The 19762-nt window shown below is 35.4% G+C and overlaps 1 pseudogene; it reads left to right on the forward strand.

The window, feature by feature from the left end:
- The first annotated feature begins 3814 nt into the window (after positions 1 to 3814).
- Positions 3815 to 14424, forward strand: LOC145096081 (uncharacterized; annotated as a pseudogene).
- The last annotated feature ends 5338 nt before the right edge of the window (positions 14425 to 19762 follow it).

The following is a 19762-nucleotide window of genomic DNA, read 5'->3' on the forward strand; positions in this document are numbered from 1 at the left end:
TTGGTTGCAAATGGAAAGTTCGAGCAATCAAACGAAAACGAAGTGGATATTTTGAAATTACAAAGTACACCGGTCCACATACTTGTTTACACAATAATATTTCTCAAGACCGTCCAAATCGAGATGGAATCTTGATAGGAAACCAAACATCTTATTACAGAGCAACCTTCGATTAGTATTCCTGGTTTGAGAGCGTAAATAGTCAATAAATTAGGTTATATTCCTTCATACAAAAAGGTTTGGACTGGAAAACAGAAGGAAATTTAACAAGTGTTTGGAAATTGGGAAGAATCTTATTCTGCTTTACCCAAATTTCTAAGCGTAGTTCAAAAGTTCAATCCGGGGACTATAGTCAAGTGGTTAGTTTCAAGCTCAACGAATGAACTACCATGGAATTTAGATGTGTTTTTTTGGGCTTTTGCCCCTTCTCGACTGGTGATTAGCATTGATAGCACATATTTGTATGGTAAGTACAAGGGAACGATGATGATTTCAATGGGAGTTGATGGTACTAATCAGATTTTGCCACTAGCATTTGCAATTGTAGAAAATGAATCATATGATAGTTGGAATTGGTTTCTTTCTTATATCAGGATTCTTATGGTAAAAGAACGTGAAGGTATTTGTTTACTCATTATCTTGGAATCCTAAAGGCAGTCAATCAACATGGATCGACATGTGGTTTTCATAGGTATTGTTTATAACACACATTATGTTTATTTTTTTAAGTTTATAACTCATATTATTGTTGTTTATTTTATAGGTATTGTTTATGTCATTTTATCAACAACTTTTATGAGAAGTTTCGTAATTCGGAATTGAAAGGTCTAGCTTATCATGTCCGAAGTCAAAATCGAGTTCGAAAATTCAACTCAACCATAAAAGAAGTTAGGAAGCTAAATCTACAAGCTAGATAATGGCTAGAGAGTCATTCACTTGATAGGTAGACACTTGCACATGATGATGGGAGGAGATATGGGTTGCTCATAATAAATTTGTTGGAGATTTTTAATAGTGTCCTTAAAGGTGCCCGTTTCTTACTAATCACGGCTTGTGTCCAACTTACTTTTTATAGATTGATGCATTACTTTGAGGTGAGAATTTCTTTAGGAAATAATTCACGAGCTAATGGAGATGTGTATATCTTCATGTTATTGTCAAACAAGTATCTTTGATGTCAAAATCAAGTACACATTCCTTGAGATCTTTTAATCGAGAGAAAGATATATTTGACTTGATAACTCAAATAGGAAGAAATGTGCAAGTAGTTAATTTGGAGCAAAAAATTTGCACATGTGGTAAGTAGGAAGTGTTTAAATATCCTTGTTCTCATGTCTTGAGTGCATGTGCCACACTTTATTTGAATAGTTGGCAATATGTTGATAAATGTTACTAAATTGTAAAATATTGTGATACTTGGGCTTCTGAATTTTCCCCACTTCCTCATGATGCGTATTGGCCACAATCATTGTTTAGAGAATTACTTAAAAATTTAGAGCTCTTACGGAATAAAAAAAAAGGTTGTCCCCGCTCAACAAGACTTCAAAATGAAATGTACATTAAAGAATGAAGAAAAGCGAACATATGTGGAATTTGTAAGCAAAGTATTCACAATTGAAAAAAAATGTTCGTCTAAACCAAGATAAATTAAGACATTCAATATTTTTTTGGTTCATTCATATAACTTTTTTTTCTTCAGGTAGTGGTTATCGAATCAAAGTTATTTGGAATGTTTTTTTATTTTCTTTTGTCTTTATAACAAACAATTGTTGGTTTGTACTTAATATATTTTACTTATGAATTTTTTTAGTTTAAGATGATGTTTGTTGGTTTAAATTTAAAAAGTTATTGGTTGGTTTAAATTTTAAAAGTTGTTTCTTGGTTTTTATAAGAAGATTTGTTAGTTATAATGATGTTTTTAAAAAACAATTAGTAAACATTAAAAGCAAAAAAATATATTAAATAAATAAAGAATTGTTTTTAAACGACAACTAATTTACTCCTCACTACCACCTAAGTCTCAAGTGAGACTTGAAATCATGACCACTCAAACAAGAAGATCACTCCTTATCGGTAGGCCAAATGCCCTTAGACCATGTCCATTGGTGACAAAAAAAACCCTATTTGGTTGTCAAAATAATAATAAAAATTTAAGAAATAGGACAAAACCCACCGACACAGTGGGCACATCAACCAACCAGTTGAGAATATTTCTCTTTATTTTATACCACATGCCTTCATACCAATTAAAGTTTAGATTTTTATAGGATAAAATTGTATATTTAATAAAATTTAACATTATTCATTTGAGAAAAATAAAAAAAAAATACTGAAAATCATAAAAAAAATTCCTATATAAATATGGACATCATATATCTTCATATCTAATCCTCATTTTGTATTTTAATCCCTTTTTATTTGTATTTTCTAAATATTTATGGTAAGTTTCCAAATTTTTATATAAATCCTTGAGACTCTCAAAACTGTTCTAATGCTCAGTATTTTGAAAATTCTCTGTTTTTTAAATCCCAACCAAAATCCTGTCACAAATAATCTTCAAACATCACAAAATACTGAAAAACAACCACGGGGAAATAAATAAGATGTTGCAGAAGATGTCGTTTTAATGTAAGCATGGTGTTTTGCTAGCGAAGATAAGAAGCGTGGAAAAAGACATAAAAAAAGCATCTTTGTGGGCACAAATAAACTGCTCAGGTTAAAAATCCAGAAAAGCTAAATAGCAAAAATGAAGATCAAATGAGAGGTTGCTTTAAATGGCTTAGTGAAAATGCATAAAAAGTGGGTTGGTTTATATCAGGAGGCATGGTGTCGAAGAAGTGGAATGAGTCAAAAATATATTGAAAACAAATCTCATAAACTTTATGAGGCAAGTGGTAACAAGTTTAACGATAATATTGTTTTCAATGAAGTTATGTGTAAACACGAGAAGGGGGATTTAGAGTTAGATCGTGACACAACACGTTCCCGTCCTGAATGTGAAGTGGGTAATGAAGAAAGTGCTGGTAGCAAGAAAAGATCAATGACTACTGAAGAATGAGAGTATTGTGTCCATTCCAATGCGGAAACACCAACTAGTGATGGTTCAACAGTTAAACGTCCAACAGGCAGAGATACGGCAAAAAAGGAAAGGTAAGGCTTCTAACAAAATCGTTACAGAACTTCGCGAAATGAGGCTTGCTAGAGAAAGTGAAGTTGAAGTCATGAAAAAAAAAATAATTGACTTGGATAAAGAAATGCAGCAACAAAGAATCGACTTAGACAAGGAAATGGAGCAAAAAAATGGATGAAAGGGAGTTGGTCAAGATGCAACTTCTGGATTTGAACACATTTCTACAAAAGGAGCATTTATCGCTTGAAAAAAAAAACATGAAACGCTTTCTAATGTCAAAGTTTTATGGAAATTGATTATCGGCCATTATGTGTTTTATTTCCGGTTTGTCTTTTAGTTAACTTGTAAGATATTTTATTATATAGTTTTGTGTGGCATGTATTTGTAAGATGTTGTATTTTTGTATTTCACGTATTTATAATATATTTTATTAAGTAATGTTGTTTATAAATCTTTTTTGCACATGGAGTTGTCAGTAGGGCACTAGCACACTTTGCCATCTACTGAATTGAATATTATCTTCATTTCCATGTGTCAATTTTGTATTGGATGCTTAGATTTTATTTAGATAAACTAATAGAACATTGTCTTTATTTTTTATCATTATTTTTTAGTATAAATAGGTATATCACTGGCATACTTTGATATCCAACACCAACTCTTCATTTCTTATCTTTTTGAAAAATGTCTCATAATGAAAACTCATCGAGTTCGAATAAATATTTGGAATGGGAAGCACGGGTTGTTCGAAATAATCAGCAACTCAATGAAATCATCATTGAATTACTCATAGAATATCATCCTCCCAGAGCAACAATGAGGTATTGCAATCGAGAACGTGAGCAGGGTGAGGCACGTTTAATGGAAGACTACTTTGTTGACAACCCAAAGTATGATCAAGCAACCTTTCGATGTAAATTCTGTATGTAAAGACCACTATTTCTTCGTATAGTGACAATTGTTACAGCCAATGATCTATATTTTCAACAAAGACATGATGCCACAGGCAGACATTGTCTTTCACCATTACAAAAATGTATGGCAGCTATGCGGGTCTTAGTGTATGGGACATCAGCAAATGCACAAGATAAATATATGAGAATGAGTGAAACTGTCTGTAATAAATTTCGTAGAAGGTGTCATTTCATGTTTCGGTGAAAAGTTTCTTAGAAGGCCAAATGAAGCTGATTTGGCAAGACTACTTCATGTGGAGGAGGAACATGGATTTCTAGGTATGATAGGAAGCATTGATTGTATGCACTGGACATGGAAAAATTATCCTATTGCTTGGGCTGGACAATATGCAGGTAGAAGCAGTAAACCAACAATCATTTTAGAAGTCGTTGTGTCGTATGACTTATGGATATGGCATGCATTCTTTAGAACACTAGGTACGTGCAATACATGTACATCCTCCATCGGTCTCCTATTTTTGATGATGTCTTAGCAAGTCGGGCACTAAATGTGAGTTATGTCGTGAATGGTCGGGAAAATAATATGGCATATTATCTCACTTACGGCATATATCCCTCATGGGATACTTTTGTCAAGTCAATAACTTCCCCTCAACATCGGAGACACAAGTTGTTCGATGAACATCAAGGGGCTGCTAGAAAAGATGTTGAACGAGCATTTGGAGTTCTACAAGCTTGTTTTACATTTCTTCGACACCCATGTCTTTTGTGGACAATGATATGATGGGGAAATTATGATTGTATGTATTATCATTCATAATATGATTGTGGAGGATGAACGTTGTACATACCTTCACTATTATGATTCATCCGAATTTCTAAATGACAGGCCTACAACGAAGAACCTATATTGAAGATGATGATCAAAATTTAGAATATTCCAGTCAATGAATTGCAGACCTATCCAGTCATATGACCAATAGGTACGTAGAAGAAAGATAAACTATTTATTTAATGGACAGTTGAGTTGGTTTTAGTTGTAAATAGGAATAGTCTTAGAGTGAAGATTTTAGAATGCATATAAAGTTGTTTTACTTTTTTTTTTTTTTTTGGAAAGGGAACTTCCCTAACGAGGGTTTCCGGGCCAGCTTTCGCGCACCGACTAATCCCCCGCTGCAAACATGAAGCTTTGCCTCATGCCCTGGAGTCACTGCAGGCGAACCTCCATGGCCACAAGGGCTTAGTAGTGCCAGGATTTGAACATGGGTCAATAGGTTATCCACCAAGTTGTTTTACTTTGTGGTCCATGTTATGTGGAATGAAAGAAGGAAATGAACAACATATGTTTTAAAAAATAAAATAAAATATTAAATAACCCTATATGACAAATATGTTTAAAATATACCTATTAGGTAAATAAGTTTTTCAAAAATACATAAAAATTTGTGTTTGAGATTCCTTTTTTAACTTAAAGTCTTTTTATAAAATAAAATTATTTTTTATAAAAAGAAAAAAAATTGTAAAACAAGATCTTTAAAATATATTTGATTTGACTTTAGGAATTTTAAGTATTAAAAGCCAAAAACTATGGATGAAATTTTATGACTTTTAAAAAACTTTGTTTAGGACAAAAAATTGATTTAAAAAACTTTTCTAAATATCTTTTAAATTTTTTTAACTTTCTACATAAAAGTCCAAAAAGTTTTTTTAAAAGCCCCCCAGTTAGCTTGAAGGCTGAAGCTCACTTTTCGAGATGCAAAGGTGTAATGGAGCATCTGAAAACCTTTGCCTCTCTCATCTTCTCCGATCCCCTCAACAAAGTTAAAGGTAATTCTTCTGTTCTTTGTTTCAGATATCATTCAACAATTTTAGGATTAAGTACCGGAATCAGTCTCCCCAAAACGATTGCAGCTCCGTTTCATTCAATTTGCTCTTACAATCGTCAAAGACTGTAATCGCGATATGTTTGAGAAGTTACTAACCGAGATGATGTACTCAAACTGTTTGATGAAATGACACATAGACAATCTATGCCATCAGTTGTCAAATTCAACCGGTTGTTGCAAGCTATTACGAAAATGAAACACTATTCTTTTTCAATTAATCTTTTTAAACAAATGAGTCTCCTTCGTGTTCCTTTTGATGCGTACACTATTAGCATTGTGATCAAGTGTTGGTGTCAAATGAACCACACCAATGCAGGATTCGTAGCCCTAGGCTATGGCTTCTGATAACATTGTCATATGATTATAATAAAGAGAAAAATACAAGGGTTCTCAATGAAAAGCATAAAGACTACAAAGTAGAAAGCAGATATAAATACTAGCTAGACAAAACCTTAATGGGTTAAAGACTAAAGGGTCCATAAGCAAGTGGGCTCATATTAATAGGCTACCATCCCCCTTCAAACTCACAATGCCGCATCAATAAGCATTGAGAGTTTGTCACATAAGAACCGAAACCGAGAAGTCGATAGAGCCTTTGTAAAAATATCTGCAATCTGCAAGGTTGATGAAACAAACGGAAGCGATATGGTCCCAAGCTGCAGTTGATGATGAGTAAAATGACTATCACTCTCAATGTGCTTCGTCCACTCATGAAAAACAGAATTATTTGCAATTTGTATCGCACTTTTGTTATCACAATGCAAGAGAGTAAATGAATAAATATGAACTCCCATATCCGCAAGCAGCCACCGTAACTAGATAATCTCACATGTAGTCACAGCCATAACATGATATTCAGCCTCTGTGGAAGATCTAGAGACAACGTCCTGTTTCTTGCTCTTCCACGAAATGAGAGACTTTCCAAGAAATACGCAAAATCCAGTGGTGGACTTACGATCATGGCAATCACCATCCCAATCAGCATCACTATATGCACGTAACTCAAGAGGAGACGTCGAGGGAAACAAAAGGGTCTGAAATTGAGTGCCACGAAGATATCTCAGAATACGGAGAACAACACCCCAATGAACAGAGGTAGGGGTAGTAACAAACTGACTGACAACATGAACAGCATGGGCAATATCTGGACGAGTAACCGTGAGATAAACCAAACTTCCCACAACATTGCGATAAAGGTTCGGATTAGACAAAGGAACGACATCAGTAGGAGAGTAACGTGCATTGGTTTCAAGGGGAGTATCAACAGTTTGATTGTCAGAGAGGCCTGTCCGTTTAAACAAGTCAAATATATATTTAGTCTGAGAAAGAAGATACCCTTTCTTAGACTAAGCTACCTCAATACCCAAGAAATAACTTAGCAAGCCCAAATCCGTCATAGAAAATCAATGAGCTAGATCATGCTTCAAAGACTCAATACCATTGTGGTCATCACCTATAATAATCATGTCATCCACACATAAGGATAGATGAATCCGTCCTGGACTCTAGCATCTAACAAACAAAGCAGAATTGTGATTACTCTGGATAAATCCAAGAGAGGTGATCACTTTGGAGAATTTCTCAAACCAAGCACGAGGGGCTTGCTTGAGACCATACGAAGCTTTGAGAAGCCAACAAACCTCACCCGGTCGGTGCTGAATTCCTGGGGGAGGAGTCATATAAACCTCTTCATGGAGATCACCATTCAAAAAGGCATTCTTGACATCCATTTGAAAAATCCTCCACTGTCGTACAGATGCAACAACAATCATAGTATGGACTGTTGTCATTTTTGAAACTAGGGTAAATGTCTCCTCATAGTCAAAACCATACCGTTGAGAATACCCTTTTGCTACAAGACTGGCCTTGTACCGCTCAACGGAACCATCAGCTTTTGTTTTTATCTTGTACACCTAACGATAACCTATAGTATGTTTCCCAGGAGGACGGGAAACCAAATCCCATGTATGATTCTGATGAAGAGTAGTGAGTTCCTCAGCCATAACATTTTGCCAAAGAGGATCTAAAACAGCTTCTTTATATGATTCAGGTTCAGACAGATGATGGATACTCGCTATAAATGAAGCAAATGGTACTGAATATGTAGAGTAAGTAAAATCTGGAAGCTTGGTGAACTTGACAGGACGAGTAGATCTCCTGAGAAGTGGTGGTGGATGTGGATCCTCAATTTCAACAATCAGAGGACCAAGCTTAGGAACGGGGGGATTTGAGGAACTCTCTGAATAGGTGGGTGTATCATGAGCTGAAGGATCAAGTGGCGTAGATGGATCTCGAGCCTCTATTTCTTCATTGAAAGGATCAATATGCAGAAGATCGGACTTTGTTACATTGTGGGTTGTAGCAGGAATTGAGTAGAAAGGAATATGTTCCAAAAAAGTGACATGTCAGAAAACATATAACTTCTGAATCACAGGATCATAGCAACGGTATCCATTCTATCCAATACCATACCCCAAAAATACACAAATAGTAGATTTCGGCCCCAACTCGTTCCTCTCAACATGAGGACGAAGAAAAAAATAAGTACATCCAAAAACTCGTAAGGAAGAGTAGTCTGGTAGATGACCATATAACTTCTCAAAAGGAGACATTCCCAAATTCAATGAAGTATGGATACGATTAATCACATACATAGTAGTTAGGACTGCTTCTCTCCAAAAGGCACTAGGGACCTACGCATACAAGAGCAATGAACGGGCAGTCTCAACAATATGACGATGTTTTTGTTCTGCCACACCATTTTGTTGAGGTATGTCAGTATACGAGGACCGATGTATGGTACCATCAGAAGCAAGTAACTAAGTAAAATCATTAGAGGTATATTCACCCCCTAAGTCACACCTGAAGCGCTTAATCACAGCCGAATGTTGAGTTTTAACAAGAGCTCTAAAATTACTGTAAATATCAAAGAAATTAGATCTGCGTTTCATAAGATAAACCCATGTATATCGAGTATAATTTTCTATAAAAGATACATAATAGGTTGACCCACCCTTTGTGGATACTAGTGTAGGACCCCATACATCAGAATGAATAATGTCAAAAGGGGCAGTAGAACAAGACATACTTTTATTAAAAGGTAAAGCAGAGAATTTTGCCAGTTTACAACCACTACAATCAGAAATATCACAAGTGTATAAATTACCCAAAACACCACTAGATGCTAAAAACTCAAACGTGATACAGACACATGTCCCAAACGAGAATGCCAAAGATAAAACTCAGACGACAAAGGACTAAATGGAAAGAAGATAAATCAATGTTGGAGGCAGCAACAACGGACACTTTAAGAACCTCCAAGACATACAGTTCCCCCACCCTACGACTGATCCCAATCACCTTTTGGGTGTGTTGATCCTGTATAACACAGACAGAATCAGAAAAGAACACCCAGTTACAAGACTTACATAACTGACTGACTGAGGCAAGATTCAAAGTAATTTTGGGAATGTAATAAACATCAGGGAGAGTGATATGAGAAATAGAGACAGACCCAACACCCTTAACTAGCATAGATGTATCACTAGCAGACTTAACAGAAATAGATGACACTTGTGACAAAGAAATAAATGATGACAAATGAGGGGTCATATGATGGGTTACACCAGAATCTAAAATCCACAAAGATGAGGGAATACCTGATGTACCAGATGAAGTAGGACCAGAGTGAGACATAAATGCAGGCATGGCAGTAGGATTAGAAGCCAAATACTTTTTGAAGCTCTCATACACCTTGGGATCCAATGTAGATGGGGACATGTTTCCAACAGAATCTGTATCAACTGGTGGAATACCAGCAGCAACAAACTCTGGAGGATGAGTGATCCATGGAGGAGTACCAGAAGAACGTGGTTGAAACTTCTGTCGACCAGACCTATTTTGTTGTACTGACTAAGGTTAACCAGAGTTACCATTGTTGACTAACAATGGACACTGAGCTTTCCAATGATTCTTCTATTTGCAGAATGCACACTCATCAGAAGCAACCCTTGAAGTTTGTCAAGACTGATTTGAGGAGATAGCAAGTACAGCAGGAGCGGGAGTAGGAATAGAAGTTGCTTTAAACCCTTTATCTGCATGAGACTTGATATGAGTCTCTTCTGTAATTAACTCATGGACAATAGAATCAACTGAGGGAAGAGGAGAGCTATGAAGAATTATTTCACGTAGATCTTCAAAATCAGAACGCAAGGCCATCAAGAACTGGACCAAGCGTTGTTCTTCCCTCCTAGCAATGTAAGGCTCAAAATCGTTTAACTCTTTAGATTTAGTAAGAGCCAATTGATCCCACAGATCATACATAGCAGCATAGAAATCTTAAATACTCTGTTCATTCTGTTGAAGGGCACGAATATCATATTCTAACTGGTATTGTTTAGCAAAATTGGACTAAGTATACAGTCTCTCCAAGTGATTCCAAACTCCCTTTGTTGTGTCATTCTTATCCAACTGCATACCAATACACTGAGTAACAGAGTTATTAATCCAAGTAATAACTATGACAACCTGTAATTTATTCTGTCACTAAAACCGTTCCCGTTAAATAAAACCGTTCGTATTCAAATTGTCCTGTTAACCCTTGCGTTAAATTAATTTAATCGTGACTTTTAATTCATTTTCGTAAGTGTCGGGATGCGATATCAACATAAAAATATTTTCCATATTTTTTTGGAAAATTATTATTTTCATCTAAGTCGTGATTACGTCAAATTTATCGGGTACGACCAAAAGCACCGTCTAACGGCAGTATCGGATAGAATTCCTCCGGGCCACAAACTAAACACCTATATAAGCGATTCAATGACATCATTTTGAAGCTTTTTCTCTCTCTCTAAAAACTTTCTCTCACTACTCTCTCTCTAGAACTCGAAATTGGTCCAAAAACCTCATTTCAAGCCTCATTTGGTAAGCAATCAATCCTAAACTTGTTGTTTAACTTGAATAGTATGCAAATTCATGTTGGAATCACCCAAAAACATCATGAACATGTGTTTACAGTTTGGGCACCCTCCCAAAACCGTGAACACCTCTTATGAGGGTTTTGAAGCCTCAAAACCCCTCCAAAACACTTCTAGGGCTTAGATTCGACTTAGAAACTTGCATGCATGAGCTTAGGACCCCAAAATCGTATCATTTGATGTATGGACATGATTTTACGGCCCAATCACATGCTTGGACTGTAAACCCTCATTCATGGACCATAAACTCATATTAAGTTGTCAAAATGCCCTTAAACACCTTCAAATGCTTCCATGGGAGTGTAGAACCTCATAATCCTTCATGTGATGCACCAAAACATCCTCAAATGTGTCAAACTTGATTTTACAGCCCAAGAACATTCTTGGACCGTAAACACATCTTCTTAGACCTCAAACACCCCCAAAAAGGTGTTAAAGTGCCCTTAACACCTTGTATAGCTTGTATGTTTGTCTAGAATCACATGTGATTGACTTACAACTACCAAAAGCCATGAATCATGTACAAACATGAGTTTACAGTTGTAAACTCATGAGTTTAAGGTAGTAATCTCCCTAAGAACATCTCCTTAGACCGTAAACTCATTTTCCAAAGCCATTTCAAGTCCCGATCACTTCCTAAGCCATGGAATTAACCCTAGAACCTTCCCGTGTACATTGTATGACCATTTGGCATCCAAGAACCCACCACCCATGAGTTTACGGCCGTAAACTCATGGGGATATGGTCAATGGGCCATAAACTCCTCAAAGAGTTTACTCTTGAAGAGTAAACTCCATATTTAGGCGCTACACACCCTTAGATGCCACCCGGATCACTCCAAACACTTGAATTGAAGTGTTTTCTTGTATTGGAGTGTATAATCATATCTAATTAGTGATTTAAAGTCTAATTAGATACATTTGTATATCATTTCATATTACATAGGAACCTCGCGCGTTATCAAGCCCCGAACCGACACATAGCATCCAAACCGTCACGTTTTCTCGTCTGGTGAGTTCATACCCCTACCCTTTTTCAATGTTTTTCGCTGTTTTCAGGGGGAATACAAGCAAAGTACAAGGAATACTTGTACTCAAAACTTGTTTTACATGTGTTATGTTTCATATTTCATATGCTTTTAAAGTTGACAATCATAACAGATAACCGTTTGAACTTGCAGAACACATTACTGTATTGTTTGTGATAAACGTTATAAAATGTTGTATTTTATATTTTCACAAATGGTTTTTCACATTATATCAGTTAAAAGCATAACATTTGAACTTTGAACATGAAACTTAGTACACTGTTTTGTCCTCGGTAACACTCCACAGAGATACGCGAGTGGAGGATCATTGTTTTGTAACAGGGTATTTCTGTATTATTACTAGTAGATTTGTTATTCTTATAAATTGGAGACACGTCCTCGGAGAACACTCCACAGAGATACGCGAGTGGAGGACCGCACCCGTAACCAGAATCTCTTAGATAGGGAGTGTGACTTGAGTGTATAGATCTATACGGGGCTGACTACCCCGCACCTGGCTGCTAGCTACAGCCGAACCGAAAGGTTCAAGGGTAACGAAAGTCATAAAATGATTTGGACTACTTATTGCCATATCTAGTCTATCGTATGGTTATGGAACTCGCAATTTGGATAACAGAGATTTACTTGATAGTAATAATGAATATAGTAACTAGTTTACTATGTACTTATTAGTTTTATATACGTGTTTAAAACTAATACATTTTACAAGGATAACCAGGTTTTCAATATACATCTTTTACATTACATCCCGGATTGGTAACCAACTTTTAGGAAAATATGGGATTTTCCTGGGATAACCGTTGTACATAACCAGAATCGTGTAACAAACCAGATAACTAAACTTTACATATAAGAAAATATGGGATTTTCTTGGATACATAACTTTTTCAGAAACCGAAAGGAAACTTGTACATTTTCAGAAAACAAAACCACTTATGAACTCACCAGCTTTATGCTGATTTTCAAACTGCCTGTATTCTCAGGTCCGCATTAGACAGGTACCCGATGATACTTTTGGCGAAGACGGAGTACGTAGAAGACACGTCATACTTTTGTTCATATATACATATGTATCACACTTGTACAACTTTACTTTCAAACAAATGTAAACTTTTATATGTAATGTAATGGTTGTTTACTTTGCTTACTATGTACATTGGTTATGATATTCAATATGAAGTCAACTCCGCCCCGGAACGTTTCCGCCCTGGGTTTCGGGGTGTGACAATAACCTTGGAGTTATCAGTCTCCCAAGCATCAAGCAACAAATTAAAATTCTCAGTTTGAGGCACTGAGGGTTTGGCTTTAGTCCCAGTGACATAGCCCCACATCTTCTTCCCACAAAGGAAGTTCTTCATAACGTAACTCCAATACGTATAATTCTTTCCATCTAGGCGAGTACTAATTGACTAAATGGAATCATCCTTTCCAGTCATGTTGACAGCAAATAAATAACCACAATAACAGTATAACAATCTGAGAATGAAAGGAGTAACAAACCAGCGGAAGCAATCAAGTAGACAACGAATCAACAGCGACAACGAATCAACGTAACAACGAATACTAACAACAGCTAACGAATTAACAGCAACAACGAACGAATCAACAGCAACAGCAAATCAACACATCAATCTGCTACGAACGAATCTACTACAGTAACCCTATAATAAAGAGAAAAATACAGATGACTGCTACAGAGGCTTCTAACAACGTATCAAGCCTCTGCTCTGATAACATGATAACATTGTCATATGATTATAATAAAGAGAAAAATACAATGGTTCTCAATGAAAGCATAAAAACTACAAAGTAGAAAGCGGATATAAATACTAGCTAGACAAAACCTTAATGGGCTAAAGGCTAAAGGGCCCATAAGCAAGTGGGCTAATAATAATAGGCTAACAGCTTCAAACATGTTGTTCTACCTGATGTCTCCACCTTTAGGACGCTCTTAAATGGACTCATCCATGAAGATACAGTCCTCAAGGCAGAAAGATTTTTCAAGAAGTTGATCAAAGTGGAACTTTGTGAACCTGATGCAATTATGTACAACACTATGATTAAAGGGCTTTGCAAATGTGGCATTAATGATAAAGCCATTGATTATCTTAAACTAATGGATGGAAGGGGTTGTAAACCTGATGTGGTCACATATAACACCATCATTGATAGTCTTTGCAAGGAAAAAATGGTAGATGATGCTTTAAACTCTTTCAGGAAATGGTTTTCCGCAAAGGCATCTTACCTAGATGTCACTTACAGCTCTTTGATTCATGGCCTTTGTAACTTATCTCATTGGGATGAGGTCTCTAAAATGATCAAAGAAATGGAGACAGAAAATATATCCCTAGATGTTCAAGCTTTGAGTATATTTGTTGATGCGTTTTGCAAAGAAGGTAAAGTGGAAGACGCAGAAGGTGTTATCAATGTGTTATTTCTTTTTGACTTCATGGGCTTTCACCTTTGAAATGCCTTTTTATATCTGATATTCCAGAACATCTTTGTCCAAAAATAGAGTGTTTCACTTGGGCGTGTTTGTTACACATGACAGGGCATATACTGCTTCTATGGCGCATTGATCTCGGTCTGTGACCAATTATTGTTCACCATAAAATGCCTTAAAGTAATTATATTATGATTTAATATGTATTTGTGTGGTAAAATTATGTTTTTGTGTAAAATTTGAAAACTCAAAGTTTTAGGGGAAAAAGTGGAAATTTTGAAATATTAAGAACTTAATTAGACTACATAAAACGGACTAAAATACTCTCAACATGTAAAACAGACTAAAACCATTTTTTCTTGGGTGCGTTTGGTAGAGAAATGAAACAAACGGAGAGAAGTGGAATTTCTTCTTTTTTTTTTTGGTTGTTTAACCCCGAGAATAGAGAAATGAGAAAAAATATATATATTGATTCTCTTTCCATCTGATTTATTCTCTATTTTTTATAGAGAAATACTGAGAATTGGAAACACGGACTGTAGAAATGGAAAAAAAAAAACTGAGAAATGAAAAGAAAAGGGTCTCTATCATGTTGGCAAAGATAAAGGTACTTAACTTTCAGTTTGCAGTTTTAAGGATTGAATCAATACCAAACTGTGGCTTGTTTGATAACTGTAATGATCCTGATAATTTATTTTGTTACTTCTACAATTTGTAAAGTATCTTGTTTATTATATTTAGCTTTACTTTAAAGTGTTATGTGGTCAAAGCAATTTGTATGGAGACTTGTGTTTAGAGTAAACAATATTGGCTTGGTTTCTGGTTTGCTTAGGAAAATTTGTAGAAAAAATGTTTATTTTGGAAATTTATCAATAAAACGACAGAGGGTATAACAGTTATTTATGCAACAACGTCATGTTTCTTAACCATTGATATTTATCATCTATTTATGGCTTTTCAATTTGAAGTTCAATGATAGAAAGAAAGAAAAATATTTGAAAGTTCATTGCTATAACAGAAAGATGAAAAATTTTAAAAAAAAAAAAAAAAAAAAAAAATCAAAGTTTAGTGTTTTAATAGAAAGAAAATATAAAATTATATTGATATTTCTTGCGTTTAGAAAAAATTGAAAAGTACAATATTGTAATAGATTGTCAGGTATATTTTCTGTTGTACCAAATGGAATTGTACTAGACTCGATGAATTAAGTTCTCCTTCAATTACCGATTGTTTCTTTGTGCTTTTCCTTTGATCAATTATTATTTCATTGCTTGTGCTGTGGATATTATTTATATTGCATTTTAAAATGGGTCTATTATCCCAAAGAAATACATAGTTTGGTTTATTAAAAAAAAAAAAAAAAAAGCTATTAATCTCTTTCCTTCACATTCACAACTTACCATTGTCTTGCACGCTAGTGCTTCCTAGTTGTGTATTGACCAGAATTTAGGCTTAGTGTTACACACCCAATCCGAGATTTATATTATATTTGTAACTATTTCTCTTTTTCTTTCTTTATAACTGGAGTTACTGTTCTTATTTTTATTGTTGTAATTATTTGTGTTTTATTTATTTGTCTTAGCTAATTTTGTTATTTAGGCCACCAGTTTTTATTTTTACTTTTATGTTTTAGCTTACTTTGCTTTTTAGCATCGACTTTGGTCTATTAGGGCCAAAATAGAGAGTACGTATGTTGGTGACAGATTGAGGTCATGTCATTGTAGGGAGACGGGGAAGTCTAGGAATGGACCTAGTAGGGGGTTGGGGATTCTAGAGGGAGGGGAAGGGCTAGGTTTGTGTAAGATACAAGGTTGAGAATTTTTACGTTGAATGTAGGTTCATTGAATGCAAAGTTGATTATTTGGGAAAAATGGATAGAGCAACAATCGAGGCTTTTAAGGATATTGGGTTGCAGAAGAGTGGTTTCTTGAAATGGAAAAGAGAGGCTGCCTGCGACAATGTGATTTACTGCATTCTTCTGCAAGGAATTCTAAAGAAACAACAACATGGTATGGGTATGATAGAAATAATTTTACAGGACATGAAAGGAAGGGTTTTTTGCTTGATGCTTCATTTGTATCACTGTTACTCGATCATATCAAAGCTAGACTTGTAGATGCTTCTTTGCTCAAGTTGATTGGTAAGTTTGTGCCAAAGGAAGGAGTGGATGCTCCTTGTTTTACACTGTAGATGGCATCTCGGTTTCTAGAATGTTAGTGGCCGTCTTTGGTTTTCATTATTGTGACTTTTCTTGATTTTAATCTGGCTTTTGTTTTTCTTCTTGTGTCGCATTTATGTTAACTTAACATTTATGCATGTACCTTGTTAATGTGGTATTTTAATAATACCAGAGACTTTTTAAGCCTTTCTGTGTCTTACTTGAGCTACTTTATCCAAAGGTTGGCAAACCTTGTTGGCTTCCCTAATTTGTTCAATAAGGTGCTTGTTTTTTTTTTTTAATTAATGGGTTTAACCTTTGGAATGCCCTTTCTTTTTTTTGAAATCGAAAACTAACTAAACTACTTCTAAATAGTCACTCATGTCTCCACCAAGACTTGAACCATGACCTCTCATATGAGAAGGTCACTCCTTACCACTAGACCTTTGACCCTTTGGTTTTGAAATGCCCTTTCTATGAGTGCTTTTCCAGAACTTCTTTGTCCCTGGTTAGATTGTCGAAAACTTAAACTTTTCACTTAGTACCAGGACAAGACAAATGGCCTTGTACTACTTTTCGGGTGCATTAGGCTCCGACTGTAACCAATGTTAGTGTCACAAAAAAACTCATTTTTTTTGTCCAAATCAACATGTGAAACAAGACTCCACTTATCTCTCCTCTATGCAAAACACTTTAGTGCTCTTCTCATCTTTGTTATCAAAAATATCCCTAGAATGCTTAGTCGGTTCGGTTCAATCTAGATCTGTTCCATGACAAACACAACATAACAATGATCAACACTAGACCCTGACCAATTTTTCTTTTTGTGAAAAGGAAAACAAGAGAGAGAATGTGTATTAATTCACATGTTTTTTTTTATAAAATACAATTATGGTGAATCTTAAAGTAGATACAGAGGAAAACTTTATGAATTTATTTACTAAGCCACTTCAACAAGGAAAAATATAATTACGCTTAACAATGCTAGAACACATCCTTAAAATATGTTCAACTGGTTACATTATGGGATATAATATGTGTTCAATTTGTAAAATGATGTTTATGTGCAAAATTATAAAAACTCAAAAGTTATAGGAGAAAAAGTGAAAATTTTGAAATTTAAGCATTAAATTTGGATATGTGCATTAAGTTTGGATATGTAAAATGACTTAAATACTCTCAATAATTAACATGTGTAATAATAATGTCTACTATGATAACTGAATTTAGGGGCGGATAAAAACTGAATCATATTTAAAAATAACTGAGCAACCGTCAAATCGAAACCGAGATGGAAACCAATGGTGCAGTTTTTAATTTTCTAAAATCCATAAATTTTCAGTGCGGTGTGGTTTTGTTATGGCATGACCCATTTAGCATGGTCCAGACCTCAAGATCTAGAGATACAGCTTGTCTAGCGACCTACGGGCGCTCGACTAACGACCTTCGGACGCTCACCTAACGACCTCTGGAGGCCTGGCCAACTCTTTGCTAGCTGGGCATGGGCCTGAATTGGATGGATCCAAGGTCTTACCTAATCTCCCTTTGACCTAATTTCAAGAGGAAAAAACATAACTGCTCTTCTGACCTAATGGTCCCCTATAAATAAAACATGTCGTCCACCTTTTTTAGGCATCTTCTCTCTCCTAGAAAAAACCCTAGAATGGTCCTCTCTCTCTCTCTCTCTCTCTCTCTCTCTCTCTCTCTCTATATATATATATATATATATATATATATATATATATATATATACACACACACAGTCGCCGTGGCTAGACATATAACTCACACCCGAAAGTGGTTCTATTCAAATGAAACATGTTCATTATCTTCACCGATCTAACTTGATCGTCGGAGCTTGATTCTGGGGCTTCGGCCCCGAAGCAACTCTAACGATCTGTTGTGGTTCTTGCTAGGAATACGCAGACGGCATCAAACCCGGATCTCCGACCCGGATCCAAGACTCAAGACCCGAAAACCAGTGAGATGTCACAACATGTTTATACTTTTCTAATAACCGAACTCATCTATTTTAATATATTAATTAAGTATGTATAATATTTATTATTTAGTTATTAATAATATATAATATCTATTACTTAATCTATTGGGTTGGTGATGTTTTAAAATGTCATGAATTAAAAATATGGTTTCACGATGCTTTAATTTTTAACGTAAGTTATTGAAAATTTGACGTTTTTAAGATGTTAATGTTAAGTATTTAATTTATTAATTTGTTAATGTTTTAAGTTATGTCTTGTATCTTATTGATTTTTGAACGTTTAAAACCACGAGTACCAAATCCACAAGGTTAAAATGAAATGTCTCAAAAGTTCATGGTAAAATTTTGTATTTTTAGAATAACTCCAAAACCAGCATTCATTCGTTTCCAATAAAAAGATAATCAGAGTATGATAATGTATCCTCAAACAACAATAACAAATTAAAAGATAGTGTGGAAATAAACTCTAGGATGTGCAATGCGATCATGCCAAACTTCTTTCCTTTTGAACCGAAAGTACCTAAAAACAATTTAAACACAAACCGTAAGCACAAAGCTTAGTAAGTTCCCCCAAAATATCATATATCAAAAAGAACGGGCCTAGCCCAACATACATGCTTTGGGGACAACCCACGCATTCTATCATTCGGGTCCCGCCCATATCATTCGGGCCCCACCCATATAACCTGGTTCATCCCATATAAAACATATATAATCGAGCCCAACTTATATAATACATACATACACATGCAAGAGTCACAAAGACAGCTCATAATCCAATGGGCCGGCATTGGTGCCTCCGACTCACGAGTATAGTGAAGAGTCTCGCCTCAATCCGAAGACAGACAAATCTCACACTCGAGCAGTCGATACCCGAACTTCCCAAAATAAACATATACACAAAAGATCCTAATTAGAAATTAAGGTAATGATTTCCACTCAAAAGTCTTAGCTCATAATCTTCCTCTCTCTATGGGGTAAAAGACCATTTTACCCTTCCAAGCCAAGAACCCACTCCACTTGACCCTTAATCCAATATGTCCAAAAAACATATTTTTGACTGCTACACCCTGTGTTGAACCTTGTAAGGAAAAACGGGGCAATCTCATGCTATGCTCTGTGTAGCCAAGATCACGCCACGCGTAACACCTTGTTATGCCAACTTCTTATTAAGCTCTTAATGCAATGAGACCAACCATCCA

Source organism: Lactuca serriola, chromosome 3 (genome assembly GCF_051521515.1).
Source record: "Lactuca serriola cultivar US96UC23 chromosome 3, Lser_US96UC23_V15, whole genome shotgun sequence".
In the NCBI taxonomy this organism is placed as follows: domain Eukaryota; kingdom Viridiplantae; phylum Streptophyta; class Magnoliopsida; order Asterales; family Asteraceae; genus Lactuca; species Lactuca serriola.